The 13,388-nt window shown below is 40.5% G+C and overlaps 1 protein-coding gene and 1 pseudogene across 12 annotated transcripts in view; one reads left to right on the top strand and one right to left on the bottom strand.

Annotated features, from left to right (window-relative positions):
- Window positions 1-13,388, bottom strand: part of DENND1A (DENN domain containing 1A) — a 538,445-nt gene that overhangs the window by 107,358 nt on the left and 417,699 nt on the right. The window lies entirely within an intron of this gene.
- Window positions 1-13,388, top strand: part of LOC140848075 (Y-box-binding protein 1 pseudogene) — a 38,870-nt pseudogene that overhangs the window by 1,529 nt on the left and 23,953 nt on the right.

Below are 13,388 nucleotides of genomic sequence, written 5' to 3'. Positions count from 1 at the left end.
TATTGGTGAAGCTGTAGTATAAAAGGAAGGGAAAAAAATAATGTAACCACTATTAGTGTGAATTTGGCGGTATCTAGCAAAACTGTATGAGCAATTACCCTTTGACCCAGCAATCTCACTTCTAGGACCTATTCCATAGATATACTTGAAAAAATACAAAATGATATATGTACAAGGTTATTCATTGTGACATTACTTGTAAGAGCAAAATACAAAGAATATTAACAAGACACTGGCTGAAAACCCTGTGACACATCCACACTATGGCACACTAGGCAGCTGTGAGGAAGAATGACGAAGATCTCTATATGTACTGTTAAGGAATGATTTCCAGGACAGGTTAAGTGTTAGAAAGTAAGATGCAGAACAATATATATAATAGCTACCTTCTTTTAGTAGGGGTTATGAGGTAGGGAAGCATCAGGGTAGAAGGAATTGTGATGAAACCTGATTTCTCTGAATGAACCTTGTGATAAATTCTAAACAATATAAAGGGTTCACAAGACAAAAAAAAATTAAGATAAAGAATTCCTAAAATTGAAAAGATAATGAAACAATAATAACTATATATTACATTGGTGATATAACCACTTGGAGAAAAGAATTATTGCAACAGACCTTACAGACAGTTTTTTGACTGCATATCCCCATGGGGTGTTCTTTAAGGACCATAAGAACAACAACAACAAAATCATTAATTTGAGAATTACTTTAGCAATAAAGTTGATTTTTTAATTTAAAAACTATTATGTATATAGTATATAATAAAACAAATAATTGTACCATATTAATATTTTTAGGAACCAAGAATTTCCAGATAGAGTAAATATATAAAATCAAAAAAATTTAGTAAAAATTCTGAAATTTTAAATTTGAAAAGAAAATATTAGTGTAAACTCATTATTTTTCATTAAAAAAAATAATAAAGATTTAAGCTCTGCCCACTAAAAGAAAAGGTCTAGAAGTAATGACAGACCAGTAGCAATGACCACCCTTGGCGTTCAGAAAATGGTTTCTAAATGCCATTCCCCACTAAGAGGAACCAAAGCTCATTGAAGAAAGGGCTGATTCCAGATGTGGGCCAGGAAACGTGGAAGATACACGTGAGGCATTTTGTCCTGCTGGGATATAGTAATGAGTTATCAATTATAATCCACCCTGTGGGACATTCTGTAACACAAATGGTCTGGACCCTTCAAAACCATCAATGTTATGAAAGTCCAGAACAAAACAAAGAATAAGGGGATTGTTTTAGATTAAAAGTACCTAAAGACACAATAACAACCAAATGTAATGTGTTATCCTTGATTTGAGCTCAGATGGTTATTGAAGATTTTGGAGCCAACTGGGAAAACTGAATATAGATTGTAAATTGGATAATAATATTGTATCAATGTTAAATTTCTTGAGAATGATTATGGTTTTGTGGTTATGGTGAGGATGTTCTGATTCTTATGAGATAGATACTGAAATATTTAGGAGTGAAGTGTCATGATATCTGCAAGACACCTTCAAATGGTTCAGCAAAAAATAAAGTGAAAAGTCTAGCATGTATAAATGTTCAGAAAGACAATACAAATGTGGAAAACATTAACTGCTGGTAAATTTAGGTGAAGAGTAAATGGGTATTTATAGTACTATTTTTCAACTTTTCCATAGGCTTCAATTTTTTTAAATAAAGTTTGAAGGAAAAAGAAAATGTCATATTATTATTTTTAAAAGATACTTCCTAATATAACTTAAGGGTAAAACAAAATACCTTGATTTGCCACCTTAAAATGCTTTGGCAAAAAAGGGGAAAAAAAAAGTAGGGAGACTGAGATAGGAAATAAATGACACAAATATGACAAAATATTGAAGGCTGCTACAGCTGTGTGATGGAAAGAAGGGGAATCTGTACCTTGTGCATATTTGGAAATCTTCATAATAAAAAAATCAAAGTCCTAGTTCAGAAAAAATTATTTGCTACAAATTGTAAGAAGGTTACTATCCAAAACATGTAAAGAGTCCATGTAAATAAAAATAAAGAACACTGAGAGTCCAACAGATAAATGGGAAAAAGGCAAGGTTCATAACAGAAAAATAAATACCTGGCTCATAAACATGAAGAGAAATTCAATGTCACCAGCAGTAAATGAAAATTAAACAGAATTCAATTTTTTTCACATATTAAATTACCAAAGATAGACAAAGACTCCTAATTATAGAACAGGATGGCTGTAAAAGAATGTCGATAAAAATGGACATTATAACATTACCAAAACTAATTTGGACAAGTGTATCAAGAACCTTAAAAATATGCATATCCTTTAATCAATCATTGGAATTGCTGGGAATTTAGTTTAAGGAAAAACTCAAATGGCAATGAATTTCCTTGTATAAAATCATTCAGATCAAAAAAACGACAAAAATTAAATTTCCCTTGAGGGGCAGAGTTAAGTAAATTGTGACATATCTAGGCAAAGAAATTACATAACCCTTTACAAAGACAATACCTCATAGTGTGAGGAAAATCTGTATGATGAGGATCACATGAAAAGAGAAAAAAAACTGTATTGACTGTATGAACTCAAGTATGTAAAAAGGCATAAAAATATTTGGAAAGAAATGCACCAAAATTAATGCTGTTGCCTCAGGGTGGTAGGCATGTGAGTGACTTTTGTTCCTTATGCTTTTTTGTCTTTTCCAAATTTTCTACAATGAAATTAGATTACTTTTAGAATCAGAAAAAAAAGTACCCATTATTATTTTCAGATGTTGTCTCAAGCTGGCCCTTTGCCCTGGTGTAAATTTTTATGATTGCTCCTGTTTTTACCATAGAATGAGAAACTTCATAAGTGACTGGGTAGCCCTGAGTGGCATTAGGGATTCAACTACATGGGATTGATTCGAACCAGAACAAAGGACCCTATAAGTAGGAACACTGAAAGGCAATTAGTTGGTAACAATATTATAAATAGAAAAGGAGCCAAATAAATGTTTCCTGGATATCATTAATTTAGCTGTAAAATAGATTCAGAGTTACTCTGATAACCCCATATAAAGAAGGTACTCATTATAAAGACAGCCATGTGTTAAACAAGAAAATGCAGATGCAGAGATGGCTCTGCTGTACACAACTAAGATATTCCCACAGAGATAGCAGTTCTCAAAATATCACTCTCAAAAGCAAAAGCTTTAGCTAGGAAAACAATCCCAGTGCAATGCTAATTGAGTTGGTCCTGCCTACCTCTTCCAGAATCCAGTTCTTCTTCTCCCCTCTTTGGGTTGGACAACTGCTATGACTCGGTGCAGGCCATTTCCTGGAATTTTCTGATTTGTAAAGTGGGCATAATAATTGACTTTACAAAAAATATTACTGTGCAGGTGCACAGAGAAGACTAGACAAGAGAGGCATGGGAATGTACCTAGTGTAGTGCCTAGCAAGTCCTACTGAGCCTATCTCCTAAAGAACTCTTTTACATCTGTTTCCACTCTTGACATCCAAGTTCAAGTTTCCTCATCTCCTGCTTGGATGACCACTGTGAACTTCTAACTGCTTTCTGTGCTTCCACTCCCAGCAGCCGGAGTGATTTTTAAAAATCCAGTGTCACACCTCTGTTTAAAAAACTCTTCACTGGCTTTCCACTGACTCGGAAGAAAATCCAAATTCCATGGCATGCAAGACCTTGTGTGATCTGGCCCTGCCTCAGTATCTGATTTCAACCCATGCCACTTGCCTTCTTGCTCACTATACCCGGGGCTGCCCAGTTCCCTTCGGTTTCCTCCAAGCTGTTGTGTTACCTCCTTCCCTCACCCTGGAATATTTCCTCCCCTTAACCCAACCTGCTTGGCAGTTTCTTGCCTTCACCCCTGCAGTGAAATGTCAGCTCCAAGAAAACTTCCTTGATCTTCTATCTGAAGTACAACTCAGACAAAACATTTCAAATGATCTGCCTGTCTCCTTGTTTATTGTGTCTATTTCCCTAGACTCTGAGTTCGAGAACCTCTGTTTCTTGTCACTGCTGTTGACTGCCTACCCAACACTCACTCCCTTTTCTCTCTTTCCTAACACAATCCCTAAGTTATTCATGCGCCCACCCCCTCCCCATGAGGACACGTGTCTCAGGTGCCATCCCAGAGGCAGGGTGGGTCCTCACATCTAGGCCAATCCCTGGGGTATCATTTCCTCACCAGTGATTGGTTAGGGCATGGACATGTGACTCGATTCTGTTCAACGACCCCATGAGAATTCATCAGGAAAGCTTCTGACAAGGGTTTTCTGAACTTTAAGTGGAAGAGAAGGTCATGTTGTTGCCTCTGAAGATTGTTGTGAGGATGTAATGCCTGGAAGTGATATAGTCATCCTGAGACCACCAGGGAGGCCTGCCTGGTGGTGTGGCCAATAGGCTGAAGTCAGCTGACTCAGGAGTGAAAGAATGGGGTTCTTGATGTCATCAGAGCTGCTCAATTGGCCACAGAACTGCCTACCTCTGATCTTCCTATGACTGATAATAAAGTCCATATTATTTCAGCCAGATTTTTTCACTTGCAGATGAAAGCTTCTTGGTACACTATCCTGTCCCCATCCCCCCAACCCCTACATCGAGTGGTGTCAGGCACATGGTAGGCACTCAATAAAACTTATTTTTATGAATGAATCTAAGTGTTCATTATTAAGTATTAAGATAAAAAATCTTGCTGCTACAGTAGGATTCATACCATTCTTATGAGAAATGTGTTCAGGTTTCTCCGCCCCCAATTTTTTTATTACACACACTACATTAAAAGAAAAACAGAGAAGGAAAAAATCTTAAACACAGTTCTATCCTCTTAATGTAGTGCAGGAACTGCATTGTTAAAGTAAAGGTTCTTACTGTAAACACAGACTCCCTGCATGGAGGCAGGTTGTAGAAATGCAGTTCCCCGGGTGACACTGCCTCAAGTCCCTCATTCTGAGGCTAGGCTGTGCCTCTAGGCACTAGTGCAGTGCAAGTATAAATTAACTTTACAAATATCTCAGGAGTAGGAGGAAAATTTTTCCATTGCCTATTAAACTTCCTGGAATATTCACAGGAAAAGTTTTAAATGTATATGGGGCATCCATTTCCAAATGAGCCCCATGGGAGGAGGCTGCCTAGTGGTTAAGAGACTTTGGAGTCAGACCTGGATTTGAATCCTGGCTCTGCCACCCTTAATTGTTGTGACTTTGGGCAAGTCACTTACCTTCTTTGAGCCTCAAATTCTCCATCTACAAAATTCATAGATTTTTTTGGGGGTAAGATGTAGTGTGGTACTCATATGGCATCTAGCTTGGAGCTTGACAAATTGTTAATGCTCAAATGAAGCTACAGTTATGATAAAATCATTCCTATGATAATCCTTAAGGTTCATGACTCCGTAAAGAAGGGTTTTCCATGAAGGACCCAGGAGTTGGTCACCTGCCATGTGCCACAAGTCAACCGAGATCTGGCTTCCCAGTGTTGCCAAAAGCTGGCCTCCTTCCTGGGAGACAGTGTGGCTCAGTGAAGAGAGCACAGACCCTGGAGTCTGTCAGAAATGGAGTCTAATCCCAGCCATGCCCTCAATGGCTGTGGACTTAGGTCTAAAACTAGATCCCTACTCTTCAGTTTCCACATCTGGGATGAGGACCAGGGACCATACTACCCCACCCACAAGGTACATGTGGGTAGAGTGACACAGCACATGCCAAGTGCCCAGCACTGTGCCTGGCATACAGGGGGAACACGATGCATGCTGACTCCCTCGCATTTCTTTCAGTGGTCAGTTCTCCCTGATTTCATTCAAGTCAAAGCCAGACGCTCTCACGACACAATGAACTGGGTTCCCCCAGCAGGAGGGCACAGGAATGGTATAGTTGGCTTTAAAAAGATGACTAAATTACCCAACAATGACAAATTCATATAATAAATCTATCCCACAAATTTTTTACTTGGTTTTAAGACCCTGCTGTGCCTGCATTCCACTACCCCCTTGAACACGGGGGTTTGCGGTGCTCGCTCACACAGGGAAAATTGGCAGACCCCTCTCCCCTACCCAGAGCTGCTTCTTGTGCCCTCTGCCCGAGGATGGCAGTGTCACAAGAGCAAGGGAGCTGCACAATGCCCAGAGATTTATGAAATACGCATATGAAAAAGAGAACGCTGTGCAGAGAGTGGTCATGTGGGCAGGCCTGGTGCATGGGAGCAATTAGAGCTGGTTTGCAACAACTCAGTGCTGTTCTATTCAATTGCTTAAAGAATTGCCATAGCAACAGCAGCCACACATAGTAAAGTGGCAGCAAGATGGAGCAAACACTTGAAAAAGACTCTCTCTTGTTAACCCTCCTCCCCTCCCAAAAATGAATAAAGGCCCATTTTGTTTCTCTAAAACAGTCTTCCAGTCAATGTCCACACTTCATGCCAAAGTAGGTGACTAGATGCCCATCTTTCTTCTTCTTCTTTTTTTGTGTGTGTGCTAATAATGATAAAGGCAGCTACCTTTTAATGAGCTCCTACTATGTCCTGGCCCCCTGGGCTGATGAAGCTGCACTTGATAATTCCATCAGCTGACATCTATTAAGTACAAACTACACCCTCATTGGGGATGTGAGACACCCTGGACACTGTCCCCACCTGCAAAGAGCTTGAAGTCTAGTGAGAGGGACCCATAAGCAAATTTGCTATGAGAGGGAAGGCATCTGAGCCAAGTCTTGAATGAACACTTAGTAGGCACCCAGTATGTGCTAGGGATACCAAGATTAGTAAGAAACTCTCTCTTCCTTAAACAAGCTCATAGTTTAAATTGGGGGAGAAACATAGAGATAAGCATTAATACGAGGCCACATCTAACTGCTAACATATGGAGGTAAGAGACCACATTCAGTAATTTACCTGACAAAACAAAAGAGATTTCAGGAGGGATGTTTGGGGAGGGTTGAGCATTTAGGAAGTAACCCCTTCTATCACTCGATGCCTAGGTCTGTTAGTCATATTACGCACGGATGATATTATAACCCCCTTCTGTGTTACAGTAACAGGAGGCTAATCCCCAACTTCATGCCTCGTGCTCTGCTCAGCACTCAATCGTCCTCATCCTGTTGAGGCCTCCTCCTTGCAAGAAGCATGAGAAGTGTTATTTCTCACTCCATGTGTATGATAAGATGTGGAACCGAAGCTCAAACAGTTGTGACTTGTTTTTAGGGTCATACAGCTAAGAAGTTACAGAGTTGGAGATCTGAATCCAAGTCATCCTGATTAAAAAACCTGTGTGTTTATTTGGTATGCTGAATAGATTCAGATGGATAGGTCAGCAACCAAAAAGTTCACAACTTATTCCTGGAACATTAGAATTAAAATCGAAAGACACCTCAAACTGTAAAATTGACCTACTTCTAATGAAAAGCAGAATTAGTAAAAAAAAAAAAAAAAAGAAAGAAAAAGAATGAAACTTAAAAGACTGGCAATTAATGACCTTGCAGAAGAGCTCTCTCAATGCCAGAGGCGTTTGGTGGCTCAGAGCAAAGGGCTCTGCAACTCTGCTACTTTGACCTGGGAAGGAGAACTTGACTTGAGGGTCAGAGTTCAGAATGAACTTACCAGAAGTATTTCAACATATTACAAATACAGAGAAGCCACCTGTGTCTGCTCTTTAGAATCAACAGCACAGCTGATGACCATTAGAACACTTTCAGGCCAGAAGCTGGAGTTTCTAAGAGGTGGTAACAGCAGGGGACCTGGAAACAATAGAATTGGGCCTTTGTGCTTGTAGAAATAGGATGATGATAGATAGGGTGATCTGAATATGTAGTCTGAGAGAAAAAGAATGAAGGATCTGGTAGCATCTTGGAGATCAAAAATATATGTAAACTGGCAATGAATGGTGTCTTTTATATAATTACTCAAGGGGAAACATTATTTCTTTCTGATTTCTATCTAAAAGACACCACTTACGTGGGACTTCTTACAGTGATACTGAGATATGGAGGGAGAATTGGGTATACATATTTGGCAGTTAGTAGATATTCAATAAATAGTCTTTGAATAGATTAAAAGGATTCTCAAACAATATGCTTCAGCAAACACAGTAAGAGGATTCAAAAAACTCTTTCAATGATACCTGTGGGCTTGATGGTCTGGCTTATTTCAGGACTAAAACCTAGAGTGGATCTAGAAACAAAATTTGCAGACTCACATACCTTCACCAATACATAAGGAATATAAATGAATGATGGGAGCAGGTGTAAGACAACAGTGAGTGGTGGCAAACAGTAGGCATGCCCTGTCTCCAAATATCTGGAGAGATCCCAGAAAAGAAAAATTAAAACATACTTGACAACCAACATATTTAAAGTCTGGTTTTGTTGAATCTGGCCCATAGTCTGCTAGTTTTGACCTCTGTAGAGGTATGGATGGACTGCATTTGTCTTCCCATCAAAATCCCTTCCACAAACGTCTCAAGACTGGCCACAGATGAAGGCTGGGCAGTAATGGTTGAGGGCTCTGCCTCCAGAGAGGGGCTCTGAAGAGCCGTCATTCTGTCCTCCTGACCACACATTTGTGCCTCCGTGGTCCTTCAGATGAGCAGATGGTGTAGGCACTCTCATTGTGGAAGCTGAGGAGCATAACCAAATGCTTCTTTCCAACTTAGCTACCTTGTAGGAGAAGACAGATGGACTCCAACCCAATCTGTTCCACACCTGGAAAGCAGGAGAATTACTCTCTTAATTTAATAACTGAAAATGGGAAGAGGACAGGGAATAGACAGGCACTGCATCTCCCCTGCTAGGCACTTCATATACATTGGTTCACTAACTTCTCTGAACCACTCTGGGAAATAGGCTCACTCTGTTTTACAGATAATAATACTGAAGCTCAGAAAAGGGGGAGAAACATTCAAGGTGACACTGAATGAAGAGCAGAGCCAGGATCTGAACTCAGGCAAGCCTTTCTTCTACGTACACCTTCCATTTCTACAGAGAGGCTGTAGAGGTTGGTGTAGGAACCCAGCCCAGCAGAGAAACCCTCTTTAGAGAGACTACTATGTAGAAAGAAGCTCTTTCCCCCCATTTTGGGACCTGCTGTTAGGTACAGCCTGACCTGCTGGGTTAAATATACACTTGTTGGGGGAGGGGAAGGTGACTAAAGGAAGGAGCATAGCAAGAATCCCAGCCTCCTTTTTTGAGGGCATTCCTAAAATACGTGCTATCCATCTGAACTCCAAGGAAAAAGTCACTATTTGAGTTTGCCTCAATTACTTGTGTACTAAGTAGGTGGCAGACAAATGCCACAGGCCGGAGGGCAGAGAGGAGACTGCTTTAACTGGATCTTCCTCCCTGTGACTGATAACTTGCTGAACAATAATCAGCCAGCATTATGACCCTTCTTTATAGGAGCCACAGGGGGAAAAAAATTAAGAACACACTCCAAACACAGGACAAAGGCAGACCATGGAGAGTTCACTTCCTCCTGACAAATGGGTAAATTCCCCAGCATTAGGTCAAAGAAAACCACAAGCCTCCCAGGTTCACCCAGCTGGTGCTCTCTACCACTCTCTGTTCAGGCCTTCTCCACTCTCAGCTGATGCCCCTGTCCTTCTCTGGCCCCAACGACTGCCCAACACAGACACACATACTTCTCTGCATGGATGTCACTGACGATGCCACAGCCATCAGATGGATCCCCTACCCCTCACCATCTCCCTTTACCTGGATCCTCGCCCCCTCATACCTTCTCTACTGATACGCAGACAGGCAGAGGGCCAGTTCTCTGCTCTGAGACCAATCCACCCACCCTGCTTTGCCAAACCCCTTCCTTCTCAGGCCCTGGTTCTGTCAAATACCCTTACCTCCCCTTGCTCTTTCTCATCAGCATTTCAATGTGCTCAAGTTTCTTCCAATGTTAAAACAACAAACACCACCTCCCACAAATTTTCCCTCATCCTTATAAAACCATCTACTATCATTATCCTGTCTCTCCACCTCCTACCAGCAAACTGCCCAGAGGACTTGTCTAATCTCACCCAAGATTCCCAAGACCTTCTCCTCCCTAATGGCCACAGGAGATTCTCTGCCTTTATCTAGCTAACCTCCAGTGTCAGTGGCTAGACACTGCTTATTAAGCACTCTCCTGCCTTGGCTTTAGTGTGTTATCCTAGGTTTTTATTCCCCTCTGGACGTACCTTCCCTGGCTCCTTTGCCAGCTTCCGTCTTTGGTATCCTCCTAAATACAGATTCTCTCATTTCTTTATACACTTACCCTGGTTTATAACTTACTATCATATGCTGACATCTCTTAAATCTAGAGCTCCAACCTACTCCTCTCTCCTGATCTCATGGATTCATATTCAAAGCTGCCTAACTGGGACATGTCTTGGATAGATGTCCACTGATGGGTCAAACTCAGCATGAATAAAATTGAACTCATCTTCCTTCCCAAACTGGTTCTTCCTTTCACCCAGTGTATGGGAATAGCCCTAATGCCCAGTCACTTGGGTCAGTCTTATTTTACTTTTCTTTCTCCTTTCCATTCGCTCGATTCCTGGACTAGTGGATTCTACCCATCAAGTTGCTCAAGCCCACCCACTTCTCTCCATCCCTCAGTCGCTTTCCCCAGGCCACCATCACCTTTCCCCCGGATTATGGCAACAATCTCTTGGGGGGTTTCTGCTCCAAGCTCACTTTCCTTTAATCATTTTTTTTTTCTCACACTACCACCACAGCTACCTTTTAAAAATACCTGCATATTCATGCCACTTCCTAGCTTTAAAAACTCTCCATAGCTGCCTCACTGACATCAGGATTCATTTTAAACTTCCTGGCATGGCTTATAAGGTCCTCCCTGATCTGGCCCAAAACTACCTAAATTCCATCTCTTGCCATGCCCCTCCCTTGGGCCAGTGTTACTCCCTCTGCTTGGAGGATGCTTCAGTCCTTCCTCTCCCTACTTAAGTCTCACTTATTTCTCAGATCTTAGCTTTGCTATCACTTCCTGTGGGGCACCTTCATGAGCCTTGACTTCTGGTTGGGCACCCCTCTTGGGGCCTCATACATCACCCACTTCCTCCCCTCCGGAGCCCTCATTAAACTGTATTATAATTGCCTATTCGCTTGGTCTTCCCTGGTCTTTCTCATTCCCTGTTGCAACCCAGTGCCCAAGTTGATTGCTAACATATAAGAAGGGCTATTTGTGGTTATGACAATCACTGAAGGAATGAATATAAACCTCAAAAAAAGATGCATTTGTTTTAAAAAAATGTCTACACTGTAACAGTGGATAGTCACAGGATTGTAGAAAAAACACCAGATTTGTGGTATGATCTAACCTTGATTTTGCAAATGATTTACTTTATGACCTGGGATTGATTGTTTAATGTCTTGGACTCTCAGTTCCTCATCTGTAAGACTGATGTTACCACCTCTCTCTCAGGTTGCTATAAGTATTAAATGAGATGACATGTTAAAGTAACTGCCACCATGCAGGGTGCATTAACAGGCATCAGAAATGTTTTTTTAATTAAGGAAAAAACTCTAATTATTCAAAAAGAACATTTTGAGATGCATGAGAATAGAGCTGACTGGTAAGACACCTGACCAGCACTCCATCTACAATGACAAAAGAAAGCTAAGGCAGGAATCATGAACTCAACATCAAAGCTATTCAGTGCAAAGGAGAAGATTCCTCCAAAGACATTAAATCAGAAGAACTAAATTTCCACATGTTATTCACAATACTTTCCTAGCAAGCCCCTAAGAAAGTGAAGCCATTTTTTCCTTGGGCAGCTGCTCTAGTAGACTGTTCTTGCAGGAAACTAATATTGTTGACTTCTTCCAGGATTGGGGATTATTTGACACAAACTGAGATGAAGAGAAACATCTGCCCTTTATTGTTGGAGCCTGGTGGTGTGAAAAAAATCTCCACATAGTCCACTAAGTTAGAATTCTAGAAGTCATCCTAGACCACCCTTTCTAGCCAGCCCTTCATTTTTTGACTGACTTATTCTCTTAAATATTATCGCTCAGATTTGTGTTCTTTGCACCATCTCTACTGCTTTACAGCTTTGAGTTCAATTTTTCCTCCCAGAACTGTTATAACAGACTTCTCACTGGTCTCTGCCTTGGTCTCATTTCCTTCCAAACAACTTTCTTGATGCCTCCAGAATGCAAGTATTCCTTGCTTAAGATCCTTAAGTGACTCCACTGACTACAGGACACCCAAACTTTCTGTGAAGATTTCAAAGAATTCCACAAACTGGCCTCTTACCAATTAGTGTCATCTTTCAAAGACACCCTATGATCCAGCCATGCAGAACAGCTTGAGTTTTGTTACTGCTGTTCCCTCTGAAAGATAACCTTTTGCTTTCTGGGAAGCTCCTTGAAGACCCATTTCAAATGAGTATGTCCTCCTCTGGGAAGTCACTCTAAACCTATCCTGGCAGAGTTAATCACATTTCCTTCTGTGCCGCTCTCCTATCACTTCCCTTTATTATGCTGCATTATGATTGTTTGTCTTGTTTTCCTATCGGCCTGTGAGTTCCCCTGTCAAGTAACAGATGATTGATATAGTACTTTTTAAATGAATGAATGACAAAAATAATGTGTCACCCTCATCTTTGGCTGTAATGCCCAGGCTGGGTGGTGTGAGCTCCTATAAAATGTCAATGAACTTGAGATAAACAACAGATATAATATTGCAAAGATATTATAAAGGGATATAATTTGCACAGAAAAAAAAAATCTAGGAGCTTGGGTCCTTCTTCCCCCCACTATCGTGATCCTTAACACCCAGCAACCTGTGGGTGCCTAACAAATGTTGAATAATAATAAACTTCATTATATTTATAGAATAACATTGTAAACATTTCATCACTTCCCTGTGGCTGAAAAATTCTAAGTTTAACAACATCTGCCCAATAAAACAAAACCAAAATTTTGCTACTGAAAAGAGACAAGTGGTATAAAAACAAACCCTGGTAAACAGTGTATTTAGACAGCCAAAAGAAAGGGAAAGATGGAAATTTTGTGCACCATGAAAGATAAAAAGGAACTAAAGTTCTCTTTCTCAGAAACAACTTAGGATGAAAATGGAAAAGAGGCCAAATATAACTCTTGACACTTCTTAGGTCTTCTAGCACATGCAGCCTGCAGTCTGGGACTGAAGTCACATTCATCTTCCCAATCACATCCACCCACATGATAGGCTAATACAGTGATCTGAAGCTATTTCTCTGTTCTGGGGTTTTAATTTTGGGGAAGAACTTATTAATTCAAAATGATAGAAACCAGGTCAGAAGTTAAGCAGATATGGGTTCAAATCCAGGCTCTCCATATTACTACTGATTTTACATATGGCAAAATCCAGTCTTGATTTTATTTTTTAACCCATAAAATTAGGATATTATCACTTATTCTG

This window comes from Manis javanica, chromosome 2 (assembly GCF_040802235.1).
Source record: "Manis javanica isolate MJ-LG chromosome 2, MJ_LKY, whole genome shotgun sequence".
Taxonomy (NCBI): domain Eukaryota; kingdom Metazoa; phylum Chordata; class Mammalia; order Pholidota; family Manidae; genus Manis; species Manis javanica.
The sequence above is the reverse complement of the archived record's forward strand: the minus strand, read 5'-3'. Positions and strand labels throughout refer to the sequence as shown.